Genomic DNA, 15,653 nt, shown 5'->3' on the forward strand with positions numbered 1-15,653 from the left:
CCAGTCTGCATTCCCACTAACAGTGTATGAGGATTCCTTTTTCTCCACATCTTCATCAACACCTGTAGTTTCTTGTGTTTTTTATTTTAGCCATTCTGACAAGGGTAAGGTGACATCTCAGTGTGGTTTTGATTTGCATTTCTCTGATGATGGGTGATGTTGAGTATCTTTTCATATGTCGTTGGCCATCTGGATGTCTTCTTTGAAGAAATGCCTGTTCATGTCTTCTATCCATTTTTTAATGGGACTATTTGTTTTTTGGGTGTTGAGTTGTATCAGTTATTTATATATTTTGGATACTAACCCTTGGATATGTCATTTGCAATCTCTTCTCCCATTCAGGAGATTGCCTCTTTGTTTTGTTATTTCCTGTGCTGTGCAGAAGCTTTCTATTTTGATATAGTCCCAATAGTTTATTATTGCTTTTATCTCTCTTGTCTCAGTAGACATTCCTAGAAAGATGTTTTTATGGCCTATGTCAGATAACTTTCTGCCTGCTGTCCCTGCTGTGCATCTGCTGTGCATAGGATTTTTATGCTTTTAGGCCTCACATTTAGATCTTTAATCTATTATGAGTTTGTTTTTGTGTACAGTGTAAGTAAGTGGTCCAGTTTCATCATTTTGCATGTGGCTGCCCCATTTTCCCAACACCATATTGTTGAAGAGATTGTCTTTTCCCCATTGTATATTCTTGCCTCCTTTTTTGAAGATTAATTAGCTATATAATTGTGAGTTTCTTTCTAGGATTTCTATTCTGTTCCATTGATTTATGCATCTATTTTTGTGCCAGTATCATACCGTTTTGATTACTACAACTTTGTAGTATAACATGAAATCTGGGATTCTGATCCTTCTAGCTTTTTCTTTTTCAAGATTGCTTTGGCTATTCAGAGTCTTTTGTGGTTCCATACAAATTTTAGGATTGCTTGTTCTAGTTCTGCAAAAATGCTATTGGTATGCATCTCTAATTTTCAGTCAGTTAGCATGTAGTCTGTTCTATTTCTGCATACCACAAAATGGAAAAAAAAAAAGCCTTGAGACCAAAAAGAAACAGTTATACTGAAAATACTCTTTTAAAATTCCTTTGCATGAACAAAAAATTTATTCAACATTCGTTTAACAATTTTCTAAATTTAAGTCATCAATAAACCAATTATTGATCACTAATACATGTCAAACACTGTGTTGTTGATTGGGACTATGGTTACAAACAAATCAGATACAGTCACTGCTTTGTGCAAAATGAAGTGGTTAAAAGCATAGACCTTGAAACCTGGGTCCAAATTTTGGCTCCATCCCTTTGCAGCATGTGCTCTGAGAGAAGTCAAAAAGCCTTTGGTTTTCTTAAAAAAAAAAAAAAAAAAAAAAATATATATATATATATATATATATATATTCATGAGAGATACAGAGCGAGAGGTAAAAACATAGGCAGAGAGAGAAACAGGTTCCCTGCAGGGAACCCAATGCGGAACTCGACCCTGGATCCCAGGATCATGCCCTGAGCCAAAGGCAGATGCTCAACTGCTAAGCCATCCGGGCATCCATTCTTCAGTTTTTTTACTTACAAAAGGTGAATCCTATATGATAAAAATATTGTATTATATTAGCTTATACATGAAAAGCACATAGAAGGGTACTGTATTAGTTACTATTACTGCATAAATTAGCAGCTTAAAGCAATATCCATTTATTATCTCACAGTTTCAGTAGGTCAGGACCAAAGCAGAACTCAACGAGGGTCTTTCTTTCATGAAATCCAAGTACCACACAAAGTACTGCACAATTTGATTTCTGAGTCATTAGTTGATAAGCAAACCTCACAAGACAGCTTCATGTCAGCCAAAGCCACAAACACCATGTATGACACATTTGAACTGACAGATATTTGATGTGTTAAAAAGACAACATCAGTGCATGCACCAAACCGCTGCGCCACCCAGGGATGCCACCCATGATGTCAGAAACAAGGGCGACAGTAGGGCAAAGCTAATCCTTAGTAGTTTTGTCCTCCTTGATTTTAATTGAAGCTCTCTCTTGAGCTTTGGCAAACAATACAGTGCTTGATCTCCAAGCCAATGGCTTGACCAGGGGTGGCAGCAACAGTGTTATCCACCTTCTGGTGCTTTGTCAGGATGTTCACCAGGGTTGAGGTCTCATCTGAACATTCAACTGAGGAAGGATCAAGGATCCACTTGCAAGTTCATGCAGGGGTGGTTGGCAGGATCCCACAGGTTTGAGGGATACTGGACTAAGGCCTTCATTTCCTAGCTGGCTGTTTCTTGCCTGGGTATTTCAGGTGTGACACTGAGCTTCATTAAATCCATCAAAGGAGAACATTTGCTCTTAGGGTGGAAGTTGGGATCTTTTGTAATCGAGTCATAGTAATCATATCCCTTCAATTTTAAGGTATTCTATTGTTTATAAGTAAGTTACTGAAAGTTAAGAGATTATTTACTGCTATGAATCCCAGGGGACAAAGATCATGTAGGAGTCATCTTAGAAGCTACCTACCACAGATACCTGATACAGAATAAGTACCTGCTAGCTTTTGATGTTTATGGTACTTAAGTTCAGTGACAGGTTGTTGAATGTGAAGTGGAAAGGGAAATAGCATCTTGGAAGCAGTATAATTACTTTAAGGCAGGTAAGAGATTATTGTATATTTGAGTTACTTGGAGAGGGCTGGTTTTGCTGAAGCATGAAGATATCATAGAGGAAAACACAGATAAGGTGGCTGAAAGGCACAGTTATCCAGAAAAGGATTTAGGACTTTATCCTGAGGAAATGGAAAGCTATTGAATTTTCTGCAGGGAAGTTACATGGTGAGATTTGAAAATATCACTTTGGCTACATTGTGTGAAGAACAGGGTTGGAAAGAAGCCCAAGTAGACACAGGAAGAACATTTCAGGGGATTTCACAATGGTCCAGGTGAGAGGTAATCATAGCTGGGATCAGCATGGTAGCAGTGGGAAAGATATTACAGTTATGTAATAAAAGAACATGGTGAATGAGATTAGGAGACAGAGGTGCAGGGTGGTGAAGAAGAAGCAAATGATGATCCCAAGTTCACCCTTTAAAGAACTACATGAGTGATGGCTTGTATACCACCGAAGGGAATATTGTAGAAAGAGCATATTTTAAGGGAAAAAATGACTTAAGCCTTGGAAATAATGAATTTTAAGTATCCTATGAGATACTTAAGGCTGTATGAGCTCATCTGCCAAATGCAGCTTTGAGAATTGAGGAGAGTCTAGGACAGCTCTGAAGTCCCTTATCCTTCAAGAGTTGCATAGAAAATCTTCTTCTAGAAAAGGAGAATGAGAAGAAATAACCAGAGCAATTGGAGAAAAATAAAGACTAATAGGAAAAGAATAGTAGTAGAAGTGATTAGTCAACTGTGTGAAGTAATTCAGAAAGGTCAGGCACTGGCAAATATCCAAAAAACTAGGTGACTCAGGGTTATTTATGACTTTGACACAAACAGTAGAAGGGCAAACAAGGAAGCTTAGTTGGATTGATTTGAGGAGAAAATGGGAAGAAACATGACAGAGGCTACAGATATAAACAATACATCTGAGAAGTTGCCTTTGAAGAAGTGGAGAGAAATACAGCATTATCTGAAGGGGAAGATGGACGAAACTGAAAGCTTTGTTTTGTTGCACTTGTTTAAAATAAAAGAGTTTGTGTCCATCAAACAGAGGTAGAAATTGACTAGCAGAGATGGGGGTGGGGGTTTTGGGTAATAAGAGAGTAGGATGAACTGATACATCAAGGTTCCTGAACAGGTGGTTATGTCTGTAACCCAAAGTACCAGTACAGGGGCTGGGATTAGAAAGAGGGCTGTTCCATTTGAACAGGGCAAAGAAAGAAAGGTTGTAGCCTTCTTCCCAATAGAATTATAGATTTGGTATTAGAACGTTGAATGTGCTCTGAAAGAATGGATTTTATTGCCTTATTAACAAACCGTTTTCCTTCAGGTGTTAGGTAGCCAAAGCATTTTAAATCCTTGCTCCTCCAGGTGTGGTCTTTAGACTAGCAATATCAGCATTACCTGTGAGCTTGTTAGAAAAGCAGAAACCAAAAAAAAAAAAAAAAAAAAAAAAAAAAAAAAAAAAAAAAAAAAAAAAAAAAATAAAGAAAAGCAGAAACCCAGGCTCGACCCCAGACCTACCTTATCAAAATTGATTTTTAACAAGGTTCCCAGGTAATTTCTGCTTACTTCTTGAAGGACCTTTCCATAATCATATAATCATTATCATAAACACTGATGTAAAGCTGATTTTTATCATTACTACTAACAAGAGAGTTGAACATCTTGGTCCTTGACTGGAATCAAGGTGGTGGAAACACTCAGGATCACTTGGGAGTGGTCCTCTGTTAGGTTTGTGGAAACTATAGAATAAAGAACTTCTTTGATTTGCTTCTGACACATTTGAAGTTAGAGATCTATGGGTGAAAACGAAGTTTTTTTAAAAAAAATCAAAATAGCTTCCCCTGCTAAAAAGCTGAATGGAATTTAAGTTTAAGTGGTAACTAAGATGCTAACCAGTGAGCTGAGAGGTGTGGGAGAACTAGAGGCCAATACATATGGGATCATAGAGTCTCAGAGTTGGAAAGATATCAGAGATGATCCAGTGCAAGTGCCCAGCCAGTGGGAGAGTCCCTTCTACATCACCCAGTCCTATAGCTTCTTTTACCTCCTCACTTCCACTCATAAGGAACTGACTTCATCATTAGGACCCGTTTTCAACATTAAAACCCAGTTGTTATCAGAGTTTTCTTTCCTTATTTTTAATACATATTTCCCTGGAATTTCCACCCACTGGGCCCAAAATTAGCCATCATAGGCTATAAAATTTTTAACTGAATCTCCTTGTTGCACAAAAACCCTGAATACGCTTTCCATGGGAGCTTCATCTATCCTAAGTCTTCTCTTGGTACTTTTCTTCAGATAGTCCCAATATGCACAGCTTCTGAAGTTCTCTTCATTCCAGCAATCTCCTTCAGGATGCAGAGCAATTTCCTAGTGTGCCAATGGGCAAAGCAATGCCTACCACATCATCTGACTAATGGTGAATAATTAGAATATTAATTTTCCACGATCGATTTTTCTATTGCAGCTTAATATCACATGAACTCTTAGCAGCCATTTCACACCCTTGGTGTCTTTTGAAAACTTGTGATCAATTGAAATCCTCTGATTATTCTGTTTTCACATGAAGTGTTGCAAAAGTAGATGTTTCGACCCCTGCATGTGTGCTAGAGTGTGTGTTAGTCTCAGACCTCCCTGTGGGTCACTGGAGAGTCAAGGAGTGGTCGCAAAACTCACTCTGTTAAACTATAGCATGACTCTTATTATTTTGATGCCACATGTGAGGTATCAAAGACAACACCTTGTCCTCCTAAACATGTGCTCCTCTTCTAAAGAACAGCCTATTTATAAACTGGATCTTTTCAGAGGACCTGAGGTGACCAGGCTATTTACCTTTTAGAAGCTAATTTTTTAGTCACATCCTTCCCTTCTTCTTACGGAGTATGTACCCTGCAATCCCTACTTCCAACAATTAAATTCCTACCTAATTAATTTTCTTTCCTCACACTCAGGGTAACTGACTCTGGACTCTTTTTTTTTTTTTTTTAAACAACTGGGCATGTCAAGAAACCCAACCCTCTCCACCAACCAGAGCTCCGCCTCTTCCCCAAGAGACCTGGAGTTGAAGGCCAAAGAGGGAGAGCCTGCTCCGTGGCAGGCTCTGTTGCTTTATGCAGTTGGACGGCCAAGGGTCACTCTAAAAATTGCTTCTGCTGGGGACTCATCAGGTGGCTGCTGGTGGCTCCCCACTGCATTTTCCTTCTTCTCCCTCGCTGTCTCTCTCAACACAGATTGCCTCCCAAGAGGAGCCTCCTGCTGAAAACTCATCATCACACATCCAGACGCCACTTCACACGGGAGGGTAAGGAGCTGGGGCCATGTTCTCCAATTCCTGTCTTCTAGATTCTAGGGTGCATATGGGTCTGTGGGTGGGAGAGGGTGGAGGTGTCTGTGTGCTCATGGTAGTGGAACTATATCACTGAGGCAGTCCGTAGCGGGGCCACATTGCTCACGTTCTAGATTTGAAATTGGGAGCCAGAATACATTTTCTTGAAGTGTAAGGAATGCTATAGATCAGGAGAATATCATAGTAATAGAAACACACAGGGGGATGCCTTCGAAAAGTAAAATAGTTTTTTATTTCCACGAATAATTTTAAGTCTCTAGAGCCTAATGTATGTCTTTCTTCCTCTATAGATAAAAGGAGGGACAAAGTAAAATTCGTAGGTTTTGTTCACAAGGTTTAGAATTCCATCTTCATTTGTATCAGGAACCATGTCAAACAATTACTACTTGATACGTTTGGATGAAATACAATCAATCTCAACTCACTTGGTGGCACAAAAATCAGAGAACTCCTTGAGTTCCCAGGAATACTCCTATTGGTAAAATAGAACCTCCCCCTAGAAAGAGAACACATTTTTGATTTACCCATAAAACGAGTTTTGGTTCTCAGTGTGCGCCCATGGCTATCCCGACCTACGTTTTACATTAGGAGTGAAACGGTGCAGTGGAAAACCCCCCTCGACTTGGACTTAACTTAAAATGGCAAAGCAGCAGAAGCTGGAGTGTTTCTATTCCTGGCATCAGTGCTGATGAGCTGGGACAGATGCAGGGACTGGAATGTGACAGGATAGGGGGAGGGCGCAGCTGATTCGCCCCTTTGGCAAGGACACATTCTGGGATCCCAGCTCATTCTGGCATAAGAGTGACAGTGACACTTTAGCACACATGGCTTTTCAGCTTGCCCTGTGTAGAGTCTCTCCCAGGAGGCAAGGGTGGAAGGCAGCAGAAAAGAGAATGTTCTCAAATATAAAGTGACAATTCTTTTCTATAATCAGCTGTAGGAGATTTTCATCTGAGCGCTGTGTCGGGCCAGGAGGAGCTTCCTTCCAGTGTAATTCTTTCACAGGGACTTGCCCGCTCCTCAAAGAGAGTAGAATTATGTCACCATTCCTTGTCTGCACCATTCTCAGCCCAATGATTCTGGGTTTATTTTGGGTCATGGGTCTTTCTCAGAACCTCATGGAAGCTCTAGGCCTGCTCTACAGGAAAATACACATAAACACCCACGTATAATATGTTCCATAATATTCTAGAGATTTTCATGAAATTCATAGACTCCCTTGAAACCCAACCCAGAGCAGGGCTGCCAGATAAAATACAGAACACCCAAGCTACATTTGAATTTCAGATAAAGCACAAACCAGTTTTTTGTGTAAGTATGTCCCAAAATACTGCAGGAGATATACTTATTCTAAAATAGGATTCATGGTTGATCTGAAATTCAAATTTAACTGAACATCTTGTATTTTTATTGGCTAAATCTGGCAACCCAGACCCAGATGCATGCCTCCCAGGTGAAGAATTCCCTGTCCCAGTGGGTGTATCTGTATCTGATATATTTGATTCTAGGATTCTAGAATAAAACCATAGTGAGGGGAGAAAAGATAAAGGACCAGACTTTGACAATTCTGACACAAAGGTCAGCTGTTCATTCTTAAATCTTTGTAAAGTTTTAGAACTGAAAGGTACACATCTCCTCATCTGACAGATGGTTAAACTGAATTCCTAATTAGTTGATGTTTTGCCATAGGTCTATTCGATGGCTAAACCAAAAAGAACACAAAAACCCAATTTCCAGTTCTGTGACAACCAACGAGACATTAACCTAAGAAACTACATCTCTAACCACCTCTCCCTAAAACATAAACACACAAAAGAGTAAGAAGAGAAAGAGCTGTTTTCCTGAAATTTCAACAAAACCCAAACCAAAAACTTTAGCACTGGATCTTGTGTCCTATATCTAATCTTGGTGAATGGAATTACAGTTAACTTTGTGTATAGTTTCTGTATACTTTACAGATAAAAGCCAGGCATAATCCTCTAGCTAAGTTGAATCATATGGAATATTTGTTTTGAAACAAAAATTGATAATTTCACATTCAACCCAATGCTTAAAAGGAAGCACATTATGTTCTGATTAACAAATTCATGCAGGATATCCTTGAACCTGTTTCTATTTTTGGCTTATCTGATTATTGGAGTTTTATATCTTTACTACCCATAACAGGATTAAGAACTCCAAAGGTTCTGTTCATCCTCAGATTTATTTTACACTCAAAAAATTTATTTCAGTGTTCGGACTTACAAAGAATCATTTGATGTTCTCTATATCCAAATTTTTATTCTACAACCTCAGGTCCACCTCACCCAGTCTCTATCTTCTCATGCTGGAAAGAGCTAACTTTTTAACCTGCTACAGATTTTAACCTACCCTGGGCTGAAGGGAAGTGATGATGGAGGTCAAGACTCAATCTGGGTTTGCGTCTTCGCTCTGCTACAAATTGGACCCTTGCTTGACCTTGGATATGTCTTAAACTCTCTCTGAACCTCGATTTCATTTGTAAAATGAACATACTATAACCTATCTTTTTGGATTTCAGTGATGCTTAAACTTAAACAAAAAATCATGTAAAGTACTTCACCCAGGGCTCAGCACACAGTAAGTTCTCATTTAGTACATGCTAGTTACATAATTATTATTTTAATTAGAAAGTAAGGTAACAGTTTACAGTTAATACATAATACAGATTCATACTTGGTGATTTATATTTAGGAATAATTATTAACGTACTTAGATTTTTTTTTTGTTTTTGTTTCTGTTTTAGTTTATTTCTTTTATTAAATAGTGGAATTGATAGTTCCAGGGATTTTGCTTCTCTATTTTCTTATTGTCTATACTATATTTATCTTTTTCATTGATTTGTATAGACTTTTTTTTTTTGCTTATTACAGCCTTATTTTTATTTTTATTTTTTTATTTTTTCCTTTTTTTTTTTATTGGTGTTGAATTTACCAACATACAGAATAACCCCCAGTGCCTGTCACCCAATCACTCCCACCCCCCGCCCTCCTCCCCTTCTACCACCCCTAGTTCGTTTCCCAGAGTTAGCAGTCTTTACGTTATGTCTCCCTTTCTGATATTTCCCACACATTTCTTCTCCCTTCCCTTATATTCCCTTTCACTATTATTTATGTTCCCCACATGAATGAGAACATATAATGTTTGTCCTTCTCCGACTGACTTACTTCACTCAGCATAATACCCTCCAGTTCCATCCACGTTGAAGCAAATGGTGGGTATTTGTCATTTCTAATGGCTGAGGAATATTCCATTGTATACATAAACCACATCTTCTTTATCCACTCATCTTTCGATGGACACCGAGGCTCCTTCCACAGTTTGGCTATTGTGGACATTGCTGCTATAAACATCGGGGTGCAGGTGTCCCTGCGTTCCATTGAATCTGTATCTTTGGGGTAAATCCCCAACAGTGTAATTGCTGGGTCGTAGGGCAGGTCTATTTTTAACTCTTTGAGGAACCATCACTTGCCATCAGGGAAATACAAATCAAAACCACAATGAGATACCACCTCACACCAGTGAGAATGGGGCAAATTAACAAGACAGGAAACAACAAATGTTGGAGAGGATGCGGAGAAAAGGGACCCCTCTTACACTGTTGGTGGGAATGTGAACTGGTGCAGCCACTCTAGATTTTTTGGAAAATACAAAAGACGATAAAAAATGTGACGGCTAAAAAAAAAAAAGTGACGGCTTACATGATTGCCCAGCTGTTTATCAGATGTCGAATACATGACACTGAGAGCCAAGATCTGTGGTGGGCAATGGGAGGAGAGTGTGGAGCTGCATCTCTGTTACCCTTCCACCTAGTTTTTAAAGGGCAGCTCTTCCAAGAATCCAAGAGGCTGTTCTGGGTAATCCTGGATGGAGCAGAGAGGGTAAGAGGCTATGGTGTCCATGCCAGAGAAAGAATTTTCTTTCTGGGCTTTTCTGCACAGGGTGAAGATAGTTTGGAAGCATATAGAGCCTTTCATAACCCTCTGCACACTGTGCAAAGTCTTTTCTTTCACCCAAAAATGGAAGGGACAGGAAAGGATTTACAGTGCCTCTAAATAGCTGCTCATCTCATTACACAACCTGCTTTGCTGTAGCTGGTCCTCTTTCCAGCGATTCCTGCTATGGTCGGGGCTGTGTGAAAAGTACAAGTTCTAGCTGTCTCAGGGAGTATGTGTAGTTCTTCCTTTCTTTGATCCCCAGGTGGGAGGGCTCCCCCACCCTGCAGGTCACTAGAGCTGGGTAGGAAGGAAGAATCAAGCCTGATGTGCTTTAAGAAAATGAAGAAACAGTTTTGAAACTCCCAGCCATGGGCACCTCAGCAAGGCTGTTCCTCCCCACACCGACCATGACTGCAACCAAAGCCCTGCCTCAGGTATGGTAGCCACGGTGATTGCCCTGCTACCAAGCCTGGAGAATCCCTGAGCAGCTGGCCACAAGGCACTTACTCAGTTTAAAAAGAAAAAAGCTTGAAAAAAATAACAATAGCTAAAAACCATCATCCAACTCTGAACTAATATATAATTGAATCAATAAGGATGGGATGCTTTCAAAATTTATTAACTTCTAGGTTATACTCTATATTACACATGAACATATATATATGCAACCTATTTTTATTTTTTATTTATTTCTATTTTCAAAATTTTTTTCCAACTCATTTTTAAAACACCTGTTCCTCACAGCCATGTTGTGGCCTATCACTGTGACCATCATCAGCAATCACTTACAATACGACCCAGGGCACATAAGTGAACATTTGTACAATTGTAGAAGAAACAGTGAGAGTTCTTGGCTTTAACTACACATTCACATATGACCTAGTGACAGAATAGCATATTCTGTAAATATTCTATTCCTTCTCATCCCTCTTTGTTAGCCCATTTAATCAGCTCGAAGGCCCAACACTATGACCAAATGAGTAAATCAAAGAGGATTAAACTATCCCATTTTATCTTCACATATCTGCTCCTTAAGGCCACCCTTTTGCAACTTTCTCCCTTTAAAGCTATCCTTGGTCTTCATTTAAATGTGATTGTGTAAGTACACTGGTTGGCCAAGTGGCATGGTGAATGTGTGTGTGTGTGTGTGTGTGTGTAAGTGCTTGCACATGCATGGATATGCCCAGTGTAACATGCCTGTGTCTGTATTCCTCAGGAAGACCCCAGTGTGAGGGCTATGAAGAGTTGTTGAAGGCTTGTCAACCTGCCTGATAAGAATAGAGCCTCTTGGGGTTTGATCTGCAGTAATGAAGAAGCTAGTATTCTCTGCAGTAAGGCTCTGAGTTGCTGCCCTTACCATTCTTACTGGCCTGTACTCCTCCTCAAACTGAGAAAAACAGTGGCCAGAGCCCCATGCAGGGCTGACAAGGGAGGAGAGCATTTGTCAGCAGATAGCTCATGATCATCTCTACAGCCTAGAGAACAACATCAGAGCCTTGTCCAGCTTCGGAGGGGTGACTGATCCTCAGGCTCCTTGGAGGGGTCTGTGGTGTCCTGATTGGAGGAACAGGGCACAGACTAAGCCTCACCTCCAAGGTGCACACGTAGGAAAAAAATGTAGTGGCAGCTCTAGTCAAGAAAGATTGAATTTGCAACAATATCTGGGAAAATATGGCCACTAGGAAGTTGAACATAGGCTCTGGTTTCAGTGATCTCTTAAATGGTCTCCTGACTGTTCTTCTCTTTCTTGCCTCCCGTAGAGAGAGCTAAAGAAGCCAGTTATCTCTACAAAGTGATTTTGAGGGATCAAAAAGTTCTCTTATTTTAAAAATGTATATATTAAAATATTATTGAAAATATTAATTAATAGGGGCACCTGGCTGGCTCAGTTGGTAGAGCATGTGACTCTTGATCTCAGGATTGTGAGCTCAAGCCCCACACTAAATGTAGAGATTACTTTAAAATAAAATCTTTTAAAAATTAATTAATAATATTACAATCTAATTAATTAAATTAATTGATATTATTTACAATTTGATTGAAAGAATAAATAGTATATATATAATAAACAGCTGACTCTTCAACAACATGGGGTTTAGGGGCACCGACCTCCTGCATAATCAAAAATTTGTGTATAACTTTTGATTCCCCAAAAACTGAACTACTGCTATACACAATTTACTGGAGAGACAAACTCTTTATGCAGAGATGATTAAGGTCACACACCATGTTAAGAGAATACTTCTTTTTTTTTTTTTTTAAGAGAATACTTCTAACGAGCTCTTTGCAATAGCAACAAGAGGTGACTACAAAATTATTACACGGTATAGTATGTACTATAGTTACTTTTATGCAGTTATGACTTCATACTGTATCTTTACACTTGTTTACATTTCTCTAAACTACAAATGGTGTCATGCATGGTCTATAAATATATGGGTAAGTTTTGATAAATTCTAAATTTTTAAAATAGATTTGTGTATATCTTATGGTAGTAAATAATAGACTAGTATCTGTGTATATTTTATGCATTCATGACATACCAAAATTTTTCTTAACTTTTTCAATATTTCTAGACTACCTGGGTTTGTCTGTAAATTTTCTCAAATTATTGCAAATCTCTGAAAAAATTTCCAATATGTTTATTGAAAAAACCATGTGTGTAAGTGGACCCACACAGTTCAAACTTGCACTGTTCAAGAGTCAAGTGTGTGGTATATGTGTGTGTGTGTATATATATATATATACATGTATATATATATGTATATATATGAAATAAAAAGTGGCAACATGAAATAAGAGAAGGCCTAGAAGAAGTAAAGATTTCACAAGGGCCTCAGGTTATCTTCTCTCTTCCTGGAGATTTCTTAATCCTTCTTGATCACATATGAATTTATTGAGTTCAAACCCTTTCCAGCATCCAACGTCCTGTATGTTTTGGCTTAATATGCCCTCCCACTGTCCCTCATGACTCAGCCATCTGAGTCTGCCCATACCATGCTGTGTCATGGCTCCCTGCTTCAGCATAAGGCATTTCCTCTACTTCTAATGACCTTATCCCTCCTATACACACTCCTGTTAAAATCCCTTTGTTTGGTACCAGAACCAATAAGACTCCTATTATCTGTGAACCTCCTCATCCCAACAACACTTCACCAAAATAACCCTTTAATTTTGCATTGCTTACATAACCTATAACCAAATGTCCCAAGTTTTCTAAACTCCCAAGGTTACCTTTATCCTTCATATCAAAATAAAAATAATCTGTTCCTCATCCTGTATAATTGCACAAATTCCAGTTTTCTCCCTAGTATTTTCAGAACCCCTGGAAAATGTTCCTATTTTCCAGAAACCACCCTTGACCCCCCATTGTTATTTGCCATTTCTCATTCTGGGTCACTGTGTAAGCTTGTCCCATCTTGTCTCCTGCTCCTCATGATTGCTTTTCTAAAATGTGGCAGCTTTCTGATTCCCTTCACCTCAAGGCATAAACAAGTCACTTTTCTATTCCCAAAGAAACAGATAACAAGGGTGGTTGATTTTAATGAAAATGACTGAAATTTTTTTTTGATTTTTTTTTTTTTAATTCACGGCATCCTAACCTAATACTTTTTTTTTTGAGTTTTTTTTTTATTGGTGTTCAATTTACTAACATACAGAATAACCCCCAGTGCCCGAAAATGACTGAAATTTTTTGAACACTAGCTTCTTGCTGAATACTCTGCCAAATGCTGTATAGGCATTTTCTCATTAAGTTTTCATTTTCAACCCTATAGGCAGGCACCATTACTATCTTTGCTTTAGAGATAAGTCAGTGGAGACTCTAAGAGGTTAGGTAATCGATGATATAAGTAGCAGAGCTGGTATTTATGTTGCATTTTATTATCATTCAGTTTGAAATATTACCTAATTTCCCATGTGATTTCTTCTTTGGAACATGGCTTATTTATAAGTATATTGTGTAGTCTCCAGATCTGTGGTTTTCATAGTTTATTGTTACTAATTTCTAACTTAATTCCAGTATGATCAGAGAACACACTCTGCATGACTTCAGTGCTTTTAAATTTATGGAGACATATTTTGTAGTCCAGCATAGGTCCTGTGTTGGCGAGTGTACCATATACACTTGAACAGAATGTAGTCTGCAGTTGTTGGGTATAATGTTCTAGAAATATCAGTTAAGTCAGGGTGATTAATAATGTTCAGATAATCAATATCTTTATTGATTTTTGTTGTCTAGTAGTTTTGTCAGTGTCTGAGAGACGGTTATTAATATTTTAAATATAATTGAGGAACTGCCTATTTCTCCCTTCATTCTGTCACACTGTTTTGCCACACATAATTTTGAAGGTCTGTTCTTTGCACATATACATTTATATTTGTTATATCCTTGTGATGAGTTGACCTTCTTATCATTATGAAACTCCTTCTTCATCACTGGTAATTGTTTTTTTTCTTGAAATGTATTTCACTTCATATCCACACCAGTCTTCTTATGTCTACTATTTCCATGGTAAATCTTTTTGCACTCATTTATTTTTTACCTATCTGTTCTTTGTATTTATAGTGAGTCTTTTGTAGACAGCATATATTTGGGTCTTGCCTTTCTTATCCATTCTGAAAACCTGTGCCTTTTAATGACAATGTTTCACCCATTAACATTTAACATACTTGGTAATATAATTGGATTTAGGTTTACCATTAAATTATTTGGGCTATTTTGGTCCCCTCTAATTTTTGTCCCTCTGTTTTAACTTCCCTGCCCTCTTTTGAATTCCATTTACATTTACCTATTGGTTTTTCAGCTATAATTTGCATTCATTAAGTGATTCTTTTAGGGTTCTGCTGTCCATTACCATAGTCATCAGTCACATGTGGCTATTAAACACTTGAAGTTTAGCTAGTCCAAAATGAGCCGTGCTGTAAGTATAGAATACACCTATGTTTTAAAGACTTAGGATTAAAAATAATAATAATAAAGACTTAGGATTTAAAAAGTAAAATATCACATTAATAATCTTATACCACTTACATGTTGAAATAATATTTCGTATATATTAGGTTGAATAAACTTTATTATTAAGATTAGTTTCAAAAAAATTGAAAAAAAAAGATTAGTTTCACCTGTTTCTTTTTAACATTTTAATGTCACTACTGGAAACTTTTAATTGCATATGTGACTCTATTTCTATTGGACAGCAGTACTCTAAGATTACAATGTGCAAGGTTAAATTCTCACATGGACAGAGCTAATATATACCACTTCACATAAAATATAGAAACCTTGCAACTGTATAGATTCACTTACCAACACCCCATCCTTTATGCTATAATTGTCATATGTGCTACATCTAGAAATGTTAGAAACCCCCTAAGACAAAGTTATCAGTTTTGCTTTGAAGAGTTATATGAATTTTAAAAAGGTTTAGAGGGGGAAAACATCTTTAATATGCATCCAGATATTTATTATTCCTGATGCTCTTCATTCCTTCCTGAAGATTTAAGGTTTCATTGAGTTTCCCCTTTTGGGATCTCTCTTTTCCAGAATTCCCAGCTCACTTTCCAGGGGATATAGTGGCCACAAACTGTCCTCTGATTCTTGGATGCAGTGACACTTTCTGGTGGAGTTGTAGCTGCCCTGTGAAGTACCAGTTGCAGTCTGTTCATAGGTGAAAAGCCCCCAACAAAACCGAA

At 38.1% G+C, this 15,653-nt stretch overlaps 1 protein-coding gene across 15 annotated transcripts in view; it reads left to right on the plus strand.

Annotated features, from left to right (window-relative positions):
• KLHL31 (kelch like family member 31) overlaps positions 1-15,653 on the plus strand; it is a 143,741-nt gene that overhangs the window by 114,414 nt on the left and 13,674 nt on the right. The window contains exon 1 of one of the 15 annotated variants that reach the window (XM_077903620.1): positions 5,690-5,958. The exons of the other annotated variants lie outside the window; for them this stretch is intronic. The gene's annotated coding sequence lies outside the window, so the exon portion shown is untranslated. Of the gene's footprint in view, positions 1-5,689; positions 5,959-15,653 lie in introns of those variants that run through there. 15 annotated transcript variants of the gene reach the window in all.

Source organism: Canis aureus, chromosome 7 (genome assembly GCF_053574225.1).
Source record: "Canis aureus isolate CA01 chromosome 7, VMU_Caureus_v.1.0, whole genome shotgun sequence".
Taxonomy (NCBI): domain Eukaryota; kingdom Metazoa; phylum Chordata; class Mammalia; order Carnivora; family Canidae; genus Canis; species Canis aureus.